The sequence below is a fragment of the Periplaneta americana genome, chromosome 9 (assembly GCF_040183065.1).
Source record: "Periplaneta americana isolate PAMFEO1 chromosome 9, P.americana_PAMFEO1_priV1, whole genome shotgun sequence".
In the NCBI taxonomy this organism is placed as follows: domain Eukaryota; kingdom Metazoa; phylum Arthropoda; class Insecta; order Blattodea; family Blattidae; genus Periplaneta; species Periplaneta americana.
In genome coordinates, this window is record NC_091125.1 from 140,169,004 (window position 1) to 140,183,746 (window position 14,743).

Consider the following 14,743-nt stretch of genomic DNA (forward strand, 5'->3'; position numbering starts at 1 on the left):
TTACCCTAATTTCGGCGGTTAAAATGGTTTAATTTCGGTGAATATTTCGTGAATAAGCAAGGAATTTCGAGCATATTTCACATAACCTTCAAACCAACAACAGTACTTTCATTCTGGGTGAAATATTCTACGTGCAAGCGTACCCCTGATGCAGCCCAGAATTTTGTCTGTTACCAAAGAGGGTACTCGGAAACTTGTACCGCAGCGTGAGGGTTATTGTGCTTACCGCTTGAATGAGTTTTGTCTCGGAACGGTCGCGCTCTTTACGTACACAACACGTTGCACCGAGAACTTAACCCGGGATACAGAAATGATGTTAAAGGTATGTGAATAAATTACGGCGAAATGAGTCCAATTCTGTTTGAATTGGTTGAGGAAAAACTTCAGAAAAAAATCCACAATCAGGTAACTTGTTCCAACAAAGATATGAACCCTGGTCCGCTAGCTAACGCCACCACTATACATTAAATAATAACAAATAATGGGCGTTTGGGGATGATTTATTCACAATTAATATAGCCTTACTCTAATTATTTTCTATCTTGCTGTGGAGAACGATTTTAACACGATACTTTTCGCTTTTGTAACTCTTGAGTAAAACGATCTCAAACTTTTAACACACGGCAAGTTTAGCTAGAAAGATACTCAACATCACGCGATCGTGTCTGCTGCATATCTGCCTGAAGTTTAAAGATTCGCTAAAGTGTAAAAATTCCGATCTCATCATCTCAGAGAAAAGTTAGCAGAATTTAGTTCTACTTCTGCCGAATGTAATCTCCTGAAGTGCTATGATATGAGATTCGACGTGCAAGGGACTTCACCATGTAATGATTTCCGTACACCTGCGCGCGCACTCACACACACACACACACACACTCACACACTCACGCACACTGGGAACGAAAGAATACGTATATGTATCGATGAGTCCATCTACGATCCATGGGCCTCTCACCAAAGATGAGTAGAATTATATTCCGATAAGATCTTTCGAATTTTAAATTGAGATAACTGTGGGGCAGGTTATCTCGGAGCAATTAGACTTCCTTCTTACTTCTATTCCAGCATTGTTCCTTTACCATCCTATCACCTTACTGTCCCTAAATAATCTCTGAAACAGAAAAGCTAACAAGGAGAGGACACGCTCTGTATATCACAGAATTAAATAAGATTTTGTGACATGAAATTATAAGACGTACTGTTTAAAGTCATACCTGGTATGGGTGGCCAATGACCCCTCGTTTTGAAAATATTGGCTATTGTTTGTGACATACTTCCGTTAGGTGTCTAATAGGAAAACATTAGACTGTGTAACGGCGTAGCTCATATGGTTGGATGCTGAGTTGTCATCCAGGCAACTAGAGTTCGAATCCTAATGCCTCCTCATTTTTTAAAGCTTGATATTATTATTATTATTATTATTATTATTATTATTATTATGTTTTTTTTATTTTTTTATTCACTTTCAGTTGCCAGCTCCTATATTCAAAGCCATGTTGAAATATGCGTGGTATGCATCAAAATTAATTAACGAATGAGAAGTGTTTGTGAATGTGAATGATATCTGTTTCGCAGCAGAAGTGCGGAAAAATGTGTGTGACTGTGGACAACCTTCTTTCATTTGCTGTGCATGGTGCAGGAAATATGTATGTTTTGTGTGTTTCATGACATTTATCATAATGAATCGGGACACAATGAAGTGGAATAGCTGCTACAGAAACAGAACAGAAACCAGTGATACATCTTACCTGCCTACATGAGCAATATTTCATTGTTTATCCTTTACAATACAATGTTAGCTAATTATAATTTGTTTAAAACATGATGAAGCGTTCAATACATTGAGAAATATGATATATGTAAATAGATTACTGTGATCACAATATTAATCATTATTAAAAGAAAAAAAATAGGACCAGTTAAGATTCGAACTTAGGTTGCCTGGATAACAACTCAGCATCCAACCATATGGGCTACGCTGTTACACAGTCTAATGCTATTAGGCACAACAATAGCCAATATTTTCAAAACGAGGGGTCATTGGCCACCCATACCAGGTATGACTTTAAACAGTACGTCTTGTACTTTCATCTCGCACAATCTTATTCCATTCGGTGATATACAGAATATGTCCTCTCCTTGTAAGTTAAATGTAGAATTTCCAGTTACCCATCCACTTTCCTAACTCGTTCGCCCATTCATTTTCTTCCTCTCTGTCTCAATCACTTATTCAAGCCGTCGCTCGCTCACACATATTTCTTTTATCAATAATCGTTTTCCCATCTGCAATATTTCACTGTCAGAGTAACAAAATCTACATCGACATAAGGCATAGTTCACCTACCCCTCTTTCAATATAATCCCTGTGCTTGGTGTTGCGACACGTTCGAATTATAACAATGCTATCTTTGTTATAGAGAGACCTACCGCCCAATACCGACCTTGTAATAAAATGAACCTGACAAAATATGAAATATAATTTGTTGTGAAACATATTTACGACGAAGTGAAGAGAAGCGAATAGAAGCATTTGAAATGTGGCCATGGAGAAGGATGGAGCGTGTGAAATGGACAGAATAAGAAACGAAGTTGTGTTGGAAAGACTGCACGAAGAAAGAATGATGGTGAAACTGACCAGAAAGAGGAAAAAGAATTGGCTGGGACATTGATTGAGAAGAATCTGTCTTCTGAAGGATGCACTGGAAGGAATGGTGAACGGGAGAAGAGTTCGGGGCAGAAGAAGATATCAGATGACATTAAGATATATGGATCACATGACGAGACAAACAGGAAGGCACAAAATAGGAAAGACTGGAGAATTCTGGGTTTGCAGTGAAAGACCTGCCCTTGGGCAGAACACTATGAATAAGTGAATAGATGTAGGGTAAAGGTGCCTAATCCCGTGATAAAATTTCAATTCACTGCCATGGAGTTGTGGTCTCTGACTTTTAAGTTTTTGAAATACGTAACAGATGCCAGGAGATGTCTTCTTTTCAATTCTATTGACTACCCGCCTTTTGAATAGAAGCAGTCGACTGCAGAAGCTTTTGTTCAGTCAATGGTGCTAACCAGAAAGTTTTTCTTTCTCTTGCAACCGCTCCTCAAGAAACATTTTATATTTGAGATAAGAATTAATATAGCATTATTAAAATGATATATTTCTGTAGATTATAGTCAGCTGAATCAATGTGTATGATTATATTTAAACATTGTGAGACAATAATAATGCTACAGGAGCTTTCCCATTTTCGGATTTATTTTCATATTTCTCCTTCCTGGCTCACTCGACCAGTGATGCTAAAGCTAAATTGTGAAAATTAATGTCTATGAAATAAAACAGTTTGTTTAAATAATAATAGAAATAAGTTATAGAAAACATCAATTATAATTATAATAAAATAATAGGGCATATATTTAACTTAATTACTGCTGATGTTAGGAATATAAATAATGAGAAATAATTGTGTTATAATTCAATTTATTCGAATTTAATTTTGTATTGAATTTAACTTTCAGTTTATTTTGTTTATAATACATTAATATGTATACCTGTAGTTACACAAGTATTTTCTATGAAATTTGTCACATAGGCTCTTTTTCTATGTTGTCACTTCTTGCTTAATCCATATTAAAACAATATACCATGACTTTGAAGTGTTTTTCCAAATACACGTTTGTTTTCTGAGCAGTTAATGAGGATTATTTTAGTATCACGGAAATAAGATATCACTCACGGAATTAGAAAACCACTATCACGGAATTTGTATCCCTGTCACGGATTTAGGAGCCACTATATAACAATGCAGAATCATATATTATATACTAAACTTGTGAAACTGTTGACATTGAATGTTGTGAAAACTGTAGCGAAAGGTCCCAAATAACGTCATTTAGGTGTTATTTGAAAATTGTTATTACAGTTTTGGCATAAATATAGACTTTATTAAATATGTCACGGAATTAGGCAATCTTACCCTACAGTACATATTAGCCAGAACTGAATCAGAGGTAAGTTTTGCAGTGATGATTTTAAAATACTATGCATTGTCGATTTTAAACTCATTTTAAGAGCGGTATTCACAATTTTAATAATGACCCCCTCCTTGACAAAATCCTGCGTATGCCACTGAGTTTGAGAATCTCTAGTTTGAGTGAGCGATTCGTCGGAAATGTATTTTATACGACACTCGCAGCTAGTTTCGATGTGCAGTTGCCGCATCTTCATTCGTGGCGCAGATTCTCCTCCTAACGTTGCGGCGAGGTGTGGGTGTTGATATTTTGTCTTGTCACTTCCGAGGCGCACTGCCTTTCTGTGTGCGGTATAAAACTCGATACTGCTGCTTCCTGCCTGCTACCGCCTGCACATGATGGATGACGACGACTCTGTCTCGAACTTGGGCGGTTGCCTGGTTACCAGTCAACAATGCCGCTACTATTCTCGTACTGTGGTTACAATTACAGTCTAACTTCTCTGCCAACAAACTGATGTCACAGGGTTTGCAAAACAAGTCCATGTTCACAAACAATGGCGTTTCAATAACTGCGCCAGTTGTGACATGTCCTCAATTGAATCGGTTATTTCAGAAACCACACATGTCCTTAACTATAAGTTTCGAGAAAACTGAAAAAAAAAAAAAATCCTTATCTTTTGAGAGTTAATTTTTCATACGAATTGCAATATTCCTACATATTTAAAAATGCACTTTTAATTAGGCTATATTTGAGAGCACCAGGGTGCCCTAAAGTTCGTGGACATGTGTTGTTTCTCAAATACGTGAAATTATTGGTGTAAAAATTATAATAGTTTGTGTTTATTTTGTATGGAAGCTAATAAGAACAAAGCTATTTAAGTATAAATTTACTACATAATATATATTATGCTCGATCATGCCGAAATGTAGTAATTATACACCTGATAGTAGCCCTTTAATGGAACTCATTAAAGTACACCTATTCATTAAAGTTCAGGTGTTCCACCAATCAGAAAACACCATTGTAGCAATATGAAAGCGCAAGCATATTCTCGGATATGCAATCGAAAGACAACTAGCGAAACGTCACGGAGGCTGGAAATCCACTACTGTTGCAGAAGGTTATGTTCTGTTACTATAATAATTAGCGTTAATTGTAAATAATATTCAAATAAATTTAATTTGCCATCTCGTTTTTCAATGTCTAAATCAATTTCAAGGTTATATCAGGATTAAAATTTCATTTTACTCTCTAGATTATATCAAGGTCAATGACATTTGTTTCTCGGAAAAAATCAATACTTTCGCGTCTGCGCACATACTACAATTTACGAGATATTGCACAAGGTCAGTTCCACTCCCCAGTCAGATAAGAATAACATGAATACTTATGAATAATTTCAAGTTTTAAATATGGTCGAACATAAAAAGTCGTATGAAACTTGCCTATAATGGTAATTAAGACGCTCGTATGAAAATTATGAAACTCGCGTTTTAATTACTACCATTATAGGCTCGTTGCATAATGTACTATTGTCATTCGTGTTACAAAATGAAAATAAAAATTCTAATACTTTGTGTTCATTTTGTATGGAAGTTAATGAGAACAAAAGCATGTAAGTACAAAATTAGTATGTAATATATTTTGTCCTTAGTATTACAAAATGAAAATAAATATTCTAATAGTTTGTATTCATTTTGTATCGAAATTAATGAGAAGAAAAACTATTTAAATACAAATTGAGTGCAAAATGTATTTTGTTCCACGTATTACAAAATGAAAAGAAAAATTCTGATACTTTGTGTTCATTTTGTATGAAGTTAATGACAACAAAAGGTATCCAAGTACAAATTTAGTACACAATGTATTTTGTGCTTCGTATTACAAAATGAAAAGAAAAATCCCGATAGTTTGTGTTCATTTTGTATGGACGTTAATGAGAACAAATGCTATTTAAGTACAAACTTACATGTATCTTGTCCTTTACACAACGGGGCCGTGTTGAATTGCGTTGCTGTAGGTCTGTTGTTGCCTTATCAAACTGACTTGGAAAATATTCATATGAGTAGTTTCTTTACGTGCAGAAGCTCAACGAATTGTTCAACTCAATTTTAAATAAATATTAGTTAATATAATTAAAGAAAACAATACATTTTAGCCTAAATACTAGTTAGATAAAGAAATGATACTTCTGAATAGTTTATTCTCTATTTACAATATTCTTTTACCCTTAAACCTAACCAAAAAAAAAAAAGGTATTTTACGAACAATTTCAAATTAGTGTAATTCTGAATATATAGAGAATAGGACTCATGTTTATATGACTTTTTTTTTTTTTGCTCAGAGTGTCTTCGAAAATAAGCTCCATAAGTGGCGATAATCCTCGTGAATCACTCTGTATATTTTAACCAATTCAATATTCATTGTCCACTCCTACAACGAAATATTTTCTTCTATCGATATCTCATCATAATTGGTAGTAGTTTTTACCTCTTTGAGAGGGGAACTGAGGTTGAGGGTATTCGAGAATAAGGTGCTTTGGAAAATATTTGGGACTAAGAGGAATGAAGTTACAGGAGAATGGAGAAAGTTACACAACGCAGAAATGCACGCATTGTATTCTTCATCTGATATAATTAGGAACATTAAATTCATACGTTTGAGATGAACAGGGCATGTAGCACGTATGGCCGAATCCAGAAATGCATATAGAGTGATAGTTGGGAGGCCGGAGGGAAAAGACCTTTGGGGAGGCCGAGACGTAGATGGAAGGATAATATTAAACTGGATTTGAAGGAGGTGGGATATGATGATAGATACTAGATTAATCTCGCTTAGGATAGGGACCGATGGCGGGCTTATGTAACAGACTGCTGCAGAACGGCGCTTACAACCGGTTTATATTCGATCGGTTGCAGATCAACCGGCGAGGTTGGACATTCGTTCGAATATCCGATCTTGAAGCTGTTGCGCCTGGCTAGACAGAACCACAGATATAGAGGACAGAATACCAAGCGCATTTCACCATACAGGAACTCTGTTGACATTTTGTAACTACACAAATTGAGTAATTGAAGAAAATTTACTTTCCCTTATTAAAAAAAGCTTTAAATTCTTACGAAAATATTTTGGGCTAAGAGGGATGAAGTTACAGGAGAATGGAGATAGTTACACAACGCAGATGCACGCATTGTATTCTTCACCTGACATAATTAGGAACATTAAATCTAGACGTTTGAGATGGGCAGGGCATGTAGCACGTATGTGCGAATCCAGAAATGCATATAGTGTGTTAGTTGGGAGGCAAGAGGGAAAAAGACCTTTGAGAAGGCCGAGACGTATATGGGAGGATAATATTAAAATGGATTTGAAGGAGGTTGGATATGATGGTAGAGACTAGATTAATCTTGCTTAGGATAGGGACCGATGGCGAGCTTATGTGAGGGTGGCAATGAACCTCCGGGTTCTCTAAAAGACTTTTGTAAGTAAGTACATGAGAATACTATTTTAAAGTTTTTAGCACTTAAAATTCGTCCCTAGTGATCAGAATGCGAAATGACATAAAATCAGAGCATAAGATGCAGCATTCAACAGAAATTATGGAAAAATAAATTGAGATGCATTACACACATGTACTGAATGGAAAATAGCAGATTCCTAAAAATAGCTCGACAGTATCGAGGAACAGGCGAGAGAGACAGGAGATCTATGAAGCGAAAGAAGCCGGAACAGTCTATTTACCCTAATCCCAGAGTAAAGAAGGGCATACACAAGATCAGCGGTTAGAAATGCCCTGACTGTTTTTCATCTCCATATTTATATTCTCATAAAATTGTTAATAGGTACCCGAAGGCTCCCCCCTCTTGGTTCAGTATGTCGAAGGTATTTTGTTTATATTTCGTCTTGTTAGTAATAATTTGCCTTGACGTAGAAAGAATACACGTCTGTCAAGTGCTCTGAATTAAATTCATTGTCTGTAGAAATGAGTTTGTAAGCCATAAGCGATCTTTTAACTTTAGAGGAAGAAACAAGACAGCATTTAAATGTAGTTATTTCAGAGAAATAGCCCCTGGGAGTTTTGAAACCTTTACGTGTGTTTACTAACATCAGTTGTGTCTTTGTGGCCTGGATTTCTTGAAAACACTGTAGCATGTTCCTGTAGAGAGATGTCGTTATAATTCATTCGTGCGTTTTGGTGGAAGTTTTTATTATGAGTATAATGATCATTGTCTTTGAACAGTTCAATAATTCTATAATACTTGGAAAACGCATTGTTGTAGAAGTAAAATGATTCGAATTAATTAAATAAAATTGAAATTCATTAAAACTACAACATTGTATACAGCAGCGATTTTCAAGTTACAGGTTTACTTTTGGCCGACAGAGCCGACATTACTCATTACTAGACTTCGTGGAATTGCCACGAGAATCGTAAGGTTTACTACGCACGCGGTATAGACTGTATGAGGAGGGGACGTGCAACTGATGGAGTATGCCTCTAATGTAAACACTGAGCAGTATACTGCGGTTACAATAAAACATGTATCCTGCATTAAAGAAATATAATCAATGATCATTGAAGTATGAAATGTCTAAACATGTAAATACACAATTATTTTGTAGTGAGATATATTAACTCTTAAAATGTAATGTAAGATACTCACATCATCCTTGAATGTGTACATTACAGTGAAGAGTTACGTATATTTTGAGCGACTGCAACGTAACCTCCTCCGATGGTCACTTAAATAGTTTTTATATTGGGAAAATGTACGTTCGACATCACACTATGTAATACGTACATATTTGAAGAACGGAAAGTCACTACTTTTTAGTACATCAACTTCAGATGTCTTGTCGTGACCTGATAGTACATCATTTATAATACGAAGTTGTGAATAAGCAGAATTTTTAGCAATAATGTTTCTCAACTTACACTTCACTGTTTCTGAAATTAGTGAATTGTTATTTGTGATAACGGTTTGTGATACTTTATCCACTATATTAAGGGCTTCTGAGAGTTGTAGTTTAGACGATTCTAACAGGATGATGCTTTTGGACACGATTTTAAAATTAGAATCAATGAACAGAATATCTCCCAATAGCGGTTCAGAAAGCAATGATTTTACTACAGCTGCAACAGCGGAACTGTCTGTTCTATCCAATGCATCAATTACCTCCATTATTTTTCCATAATGTTCTGCATAATAATTAACAGCATCCAACCACGTTTTCCAACGGGTCAAGACTCGCTGCGGGGGTAAGGGTATTCCAGGTGCAATTATTTACAACAGCATCACTCTCATTGTAGTATGTTTGACTGAATTCTTGTCTGCACTGAACAAATGTTAAACTTTGACTATTCCAACCACAGTAATACAAAAACAAGTGCTTACATAGGTATACATTAGCTGTAGCTACTCTATCTATTTGGACCTGTCACAACTTTTAACATGAACTGCTTATACTACGAGACCGGGCGAGATCTCCTCTATACTACCGTACATAGGCAACCTGATTGCATGCTGCGTGTGGCAATTCACCGAAGTCTACTCATTACTGACATTCGATGTGTATCAGTATCAGTAAGGTTTCAGAGCTGGATGCAACACAAGCACTGATGTACTTAAAGTGATCGAAGACATTCGTGAATCAATTGAAGTGACAATATTACAGCTGGCGCCAGCGTTTTTGGCGTGTGTCCTAAATAGTGCCCTGTTTGTGAGAATGTTGCTAATGCAGCCGAGAATAGTACCACTTTCTATACACGTCACATCAGCCATATGCCAAACACAGTTGTCAGACTGACTGCGGCAAATGTAAATGACTAGCACTTAATGTTCCCATTACTTATTTCACACGCCAAAAACGGCGACGCGGAGTGTAACTCTTCTTGATCTTAGCAAAGCTTTCAACTCTGTAAATTTTGACCTGCTCATCCATAAATTGAGAAATCTGTATTTGTCAGAGACTGCTGTGAGTTGGTTCGAATCCTACTTACGGGAAAGACAATAATGTGTTATGTCCGGGAACCGACGCACCCTTCCTAATGTCTAGTTCATAATGTTGACGTAATTGAAAATCGAACACACTCATATTGCTGTATACTACCCAATACAACCCTTAGGCCTATTTCTTCAGTTAAGTACTGGGCAATTGAACGATAAGATATCGGCGAGAAATCTGATTGCACACCGGAGATTTTGTGCTTTGCTTTTTCTTTTAAGAATAATTGTATATTTGTTTTATTTTACACTGCTTTTAGGCCTATGTCTCACTTCGCCATGTGCAACGCGTCCATAGTATTAAAATGTATAGTAGTGGCAAAAAAAACCGTACCGACCCTTGAACAGATTTCAGAGCCTTGTTCACTCAGAGCACGATAGACTGGTAACTAAGACTTTCGTGGTTCGAATCCTGCCCGGGAAGGAAACTTTTTTTGTTCCTTATTCAAATAGATTCCCAATACTTTTCGATTGCAGCGATATTTTACTACTTAATTAACTTATTATTCCCAGAACATTAATTTTAGCAGCAATCGAAAAGTATTTGGAATATATTTGAATAAGGAACAAAAAAAAAAAAAGTTTATCCCAGGCATGATTCGAACCACAAAAATCTTAGTTACCAGTCTATCGTGCTCTGGAGTGAACAAGGCTCTGAACTCAGCTACAAGGATCGGTCCGGTTTTTTTGCCACTACTGTACAGTACAGTGTGATTGTGATTTAATTGACCCACAACTCTAACCAGAATTGTCCTCCCTCTGTTCGATCCTTGGTCAGACATTGCTTATGTTTACTCTTACCGGCGACATTCAGACAGTCTGTAAAATAGCCAGTTGTTATTAGACAGAGCTAAAGCAACATTTTCAATACAAAACATAGTTGGTTCCCACTTAAAAAAAGAAAGTTGACTCTAATATCTTGAAAATTATTTCATGTACAAAAAATACATTACGTGAATAAGATATCCCCTTCGATTTAATTTAACTTATAATTGTCGATTTGTGTAGGTCTATATCTGAAATATTTCACTCGCTATTGGAAGTGAAAGAGTTAAGTGGACCACTCTATATATCAGTCTCATTAAAGTAATATGCTACTAGTCAGCAATATATCGTAAACTGGTGTTACTTTGAACATAGAGGAAACTTTGAACATTTTTCCGAAAATCATATTTAAGTTTCTACATACTGCACTTGTTATAGATGGAGGTAAATTATCATAAAAATCATTCTCATACCAAATTTACCTCCATCGAACAAGTGTAGCATCTAGAACCTAAATATGATTTTCTGAAAAAAATTTTCAAAGTTCCCTCTGTGTTCAAAGTAACCCCAGTTTACGGTATGCAATGGAGAGGGAAAGAATCTCGCCACCCTACCTAATTAACTCCTGACTTAACTGCCTCATAAAGGATGTCTTATTGGTGTCACTTATGAGGTTCAACCTGTCGTCGGACAGTTGACTAAACAACAACAATATCATGCAGGTCAATACGAAAAAAATATGAAATAAGTACTTTTTTTTTAAACAATTTCTACAGAACAGCAATTCCCCCCCACCCCACCCCTTTGAGTGTCTCGAAAGTTTCACTAACTACAACAACAACTTCTGTACAATTTCTCTTGATTCAGAAACTCCCAGAAAGAGAAAAACTCCCCCCAGTCTAGCAGCTATTAAACACTCACAAAATTAACGTAATATTCCTGCATTTGTCGTTACTGCATTATAACATCTGGAGCAACGTGTAAAGACGAGGTCGGGGAAGCGATATGGATGGGTTTTTCTTGTCAAGACCTGAGTCTTCCTTTTACTTGGTTACTCCCCATTTATTACTGTGTCACTGGGTTTTTACACTCGCACACCTTCTGGATAATATATGAGCACGACAAACAGTTCCAAATAATCGGACCGAACAGGTAGTAAATTCTGTGGAAGAGACAGAATCCTCCTTGCCCACTGTCTTATACATCTAGAACTTTAATGCATCTTAAAAGTCGTTTTAAGGTTAAACTTTCAGATAATGGAGTCACGGATAACTTTCTTCTTCTAGGCGCACAAGAAGCAAATCTTTCTATTTTCTTATTGTATGAAGTCTGAGGAAAAATAGAGCAGCACTACGTTGCTGAAAAATGAATTTTGAACAATTTTTACAGAAATAAATGTTTTCAATATTCTTATAGAGAAGAGTCTAATTTTGATATGCCGTTTGGCTGTACAGGATTAACCGTAAGTGTTGTCATTAATTTCAGCAGATTATTATTTGGGATATTTCAAACAAAAATGTTTATTATAATTTTTCTTATTTTTGCTTTCTTTTCGAGATAAAAATTGTTTTATATGAAACATTTCATAGCGTGTTTTGGGAAAGCCACTGATTTGATTCCCAATATGCTCAGTGAGAGAGCAGTGTATTATGACAGTAAGTGACTGAAATCATTTTAGATTTGCCGTTTAACTATGCAGAAATTTGATCCGAACAAATCTCGCTTTTCGTTCTGAAAAGAAACTTTACAATGTTCAATTAGTTCGGATCAAATTTCTGCACATTTAAAAGAAGAAAAAAAAACTAAAATTCTTTCAATCATTTATTAGGCTATCTTAATACACTGCTCTCTTAAATTGACTTAGCACATTGGCAATTAAATCAATGGCTTTCCCGAAACACGTTATGAAATGTTTTATATAAAACAATTTTTATCTCGAAAAGGGAGCAAAAACGAGCAAATTTGCATTAAACTTTTTGTTTGAAATATCTCGAAGAATAACCTCCTGAACATTGTATATATAAGTTTTATCTGCTTTATCTAAAGTGCTTTAAATTGGCATGCAAGAGCAATCTGTCAACAAGAAGATTTGTAATATTCAATAATAAAGAAGTGTGAAAAATTTCATTCCTTTGTCTCAAACAGTTTTGGAGAAAATGCTCCTTAATTGTAGAAAATTGTTACATTCGGAAAATGAGTAAAATTTATTACTATAAACAAAAGTAGCGTTGCATCATGACATTTCAGAATTATTTTAGCATACTTTCTGATTGAATTTCTACATAAAATTTTGGCAAAATAATCTTTAAACATCTGAGAATAAAATAAAAATAAAGTTAAAAAAATTAATTTCTCCCCTCAAAAGTACGCAATTTTTGTCTAGATTTTCATTGCAATTTGAAGTAAATCATTACAAGAAATAACATCATTTGCTTCTCCTATATTATGGTGTAAATGTGACTAAAATAATTTGAGGGACACTATATGGAAGAGCCATAGTGGGCCAAGCGCCATATGAGCCGTTCAGAGCAGAAGTGGTGTAAGTCAAATATGGGTAGTGAGGGTTAAAGTAAACATTCTTTAAATTACAGCGCAAAGTAGCAATTAATATTACATTTATTTAAACTATAGTTAGCTATTAGTTGTCAGTGGATTACAAGAAAGACATATCAATTGCTATTTGCGCTGTATTTTACAGAATTTTTACTTTTAACTTCATTATCCAATTTTGACTTACACCACTTTTGCTCTGAACGGCTCATATATTAACCCCTTCAGACCTGAATTTATATTAAACAAAAATGAAGAAAAAAAACTAAAAACTGGTCACATAATCATTCCGGAGATCCAAAGTTCTCAAATCAAGTCTTCACAGAAAATCAAAATCTTGGGACAATTTTGACCCATGGGGCCCCAAAATTTTAAATTTTATATTTAATTCAGGTATAGAGATGTTTCAAATATAATATTCTCCATTTCTATCACATTGAATTTTTCAAAATATTTAAAAGTATCGAAGACATTCCAAAAAGAAAAAAAGAAACAATGTACACTATAATGTACATCAGGCCTGAAGGAGTTAAAATCGCAGAAAAAAGGGCTAAAATTAAGTGATTACCATAACTCAATGAAACATATAGCTAGTAATATAAAGTATGCTTATTAAAACTAAATAATATATCAAATTCATTAAAATATGTTATTCACGTAACTTTAATGGTTGCTTTCTCTCTTTTCAACAGATGGCGCTTGGCCCACTATGGCTCTGAACTTTTCATATCAGAGCTGCTGTTACTGTACTCCAACCACGAGAAAGTCTCTGGGGAATGAGACGCAGCGGGGTAATGCTGTGAATGAATGATGATGTCATAAGGTCACACACGTGGGTACTCGTATCTCTATTGGCTAGCTCTCACAGCACATATTTATATACTCTAGTTACAAAATTAGATCAGGGTTAATCTCCTGGTCTTTTAATCCCTCCATACAGTAAATAACATATGCAGGAGAGCACATGGTTTTTAAACTGACGTTATAACGGTAATATTATCTCTCTACTTCGCTCCAATAGATGACGCAATAGTAAGCACATTCCTTTCACGGTTGATCTCCTGGTTGGAGAATAGTAGCTATTGTGTGACTGGAAATGTTAGGCGGTTATCGTTAGATTGTCAACACTGATGTTAGGTTAGAAAATAAGAGATGTCCCGCACTAGTGGTTTCAATGTCGACAACAATACCACGTTCCACGACTAACTTGTGCACTTCTTCAACTAGGCGTGAACTTCACACGCAAGAGATGGAGAGAAAAAAAAAAAGAGACAAGGAATAGAGGAGATCGAGAGGTGAAGGGGACTTAAAAAGAGATACCCCTTCCAGTCCGAGAAGACGGACACAAACACCCCCATCTTCATGGGAAGAATACGAAAAGACGCAACTTATAAACCTCAACACCTCCTGCCCTCTGTTCCTCAAACAATTTTTGGCTCTCAGATCACGTC

At 35.6% G+C, this 14,743-nt stretch overlaps 1 protein-coding gene across 25 annotated transcripts in view; it reads right to left on the reverse strand.

The window, feature by feature from the left end:
- trol (terribly reduced optic lobes) overlaps positions 1 to 14,743 on the reverse strand; it is a 1,501,851-nt gene that overhangs the window by 957,337 nt on the left and 529,771 nt on the right. The gene's annotated exons all lie outside the window — the stretch shown is intronic.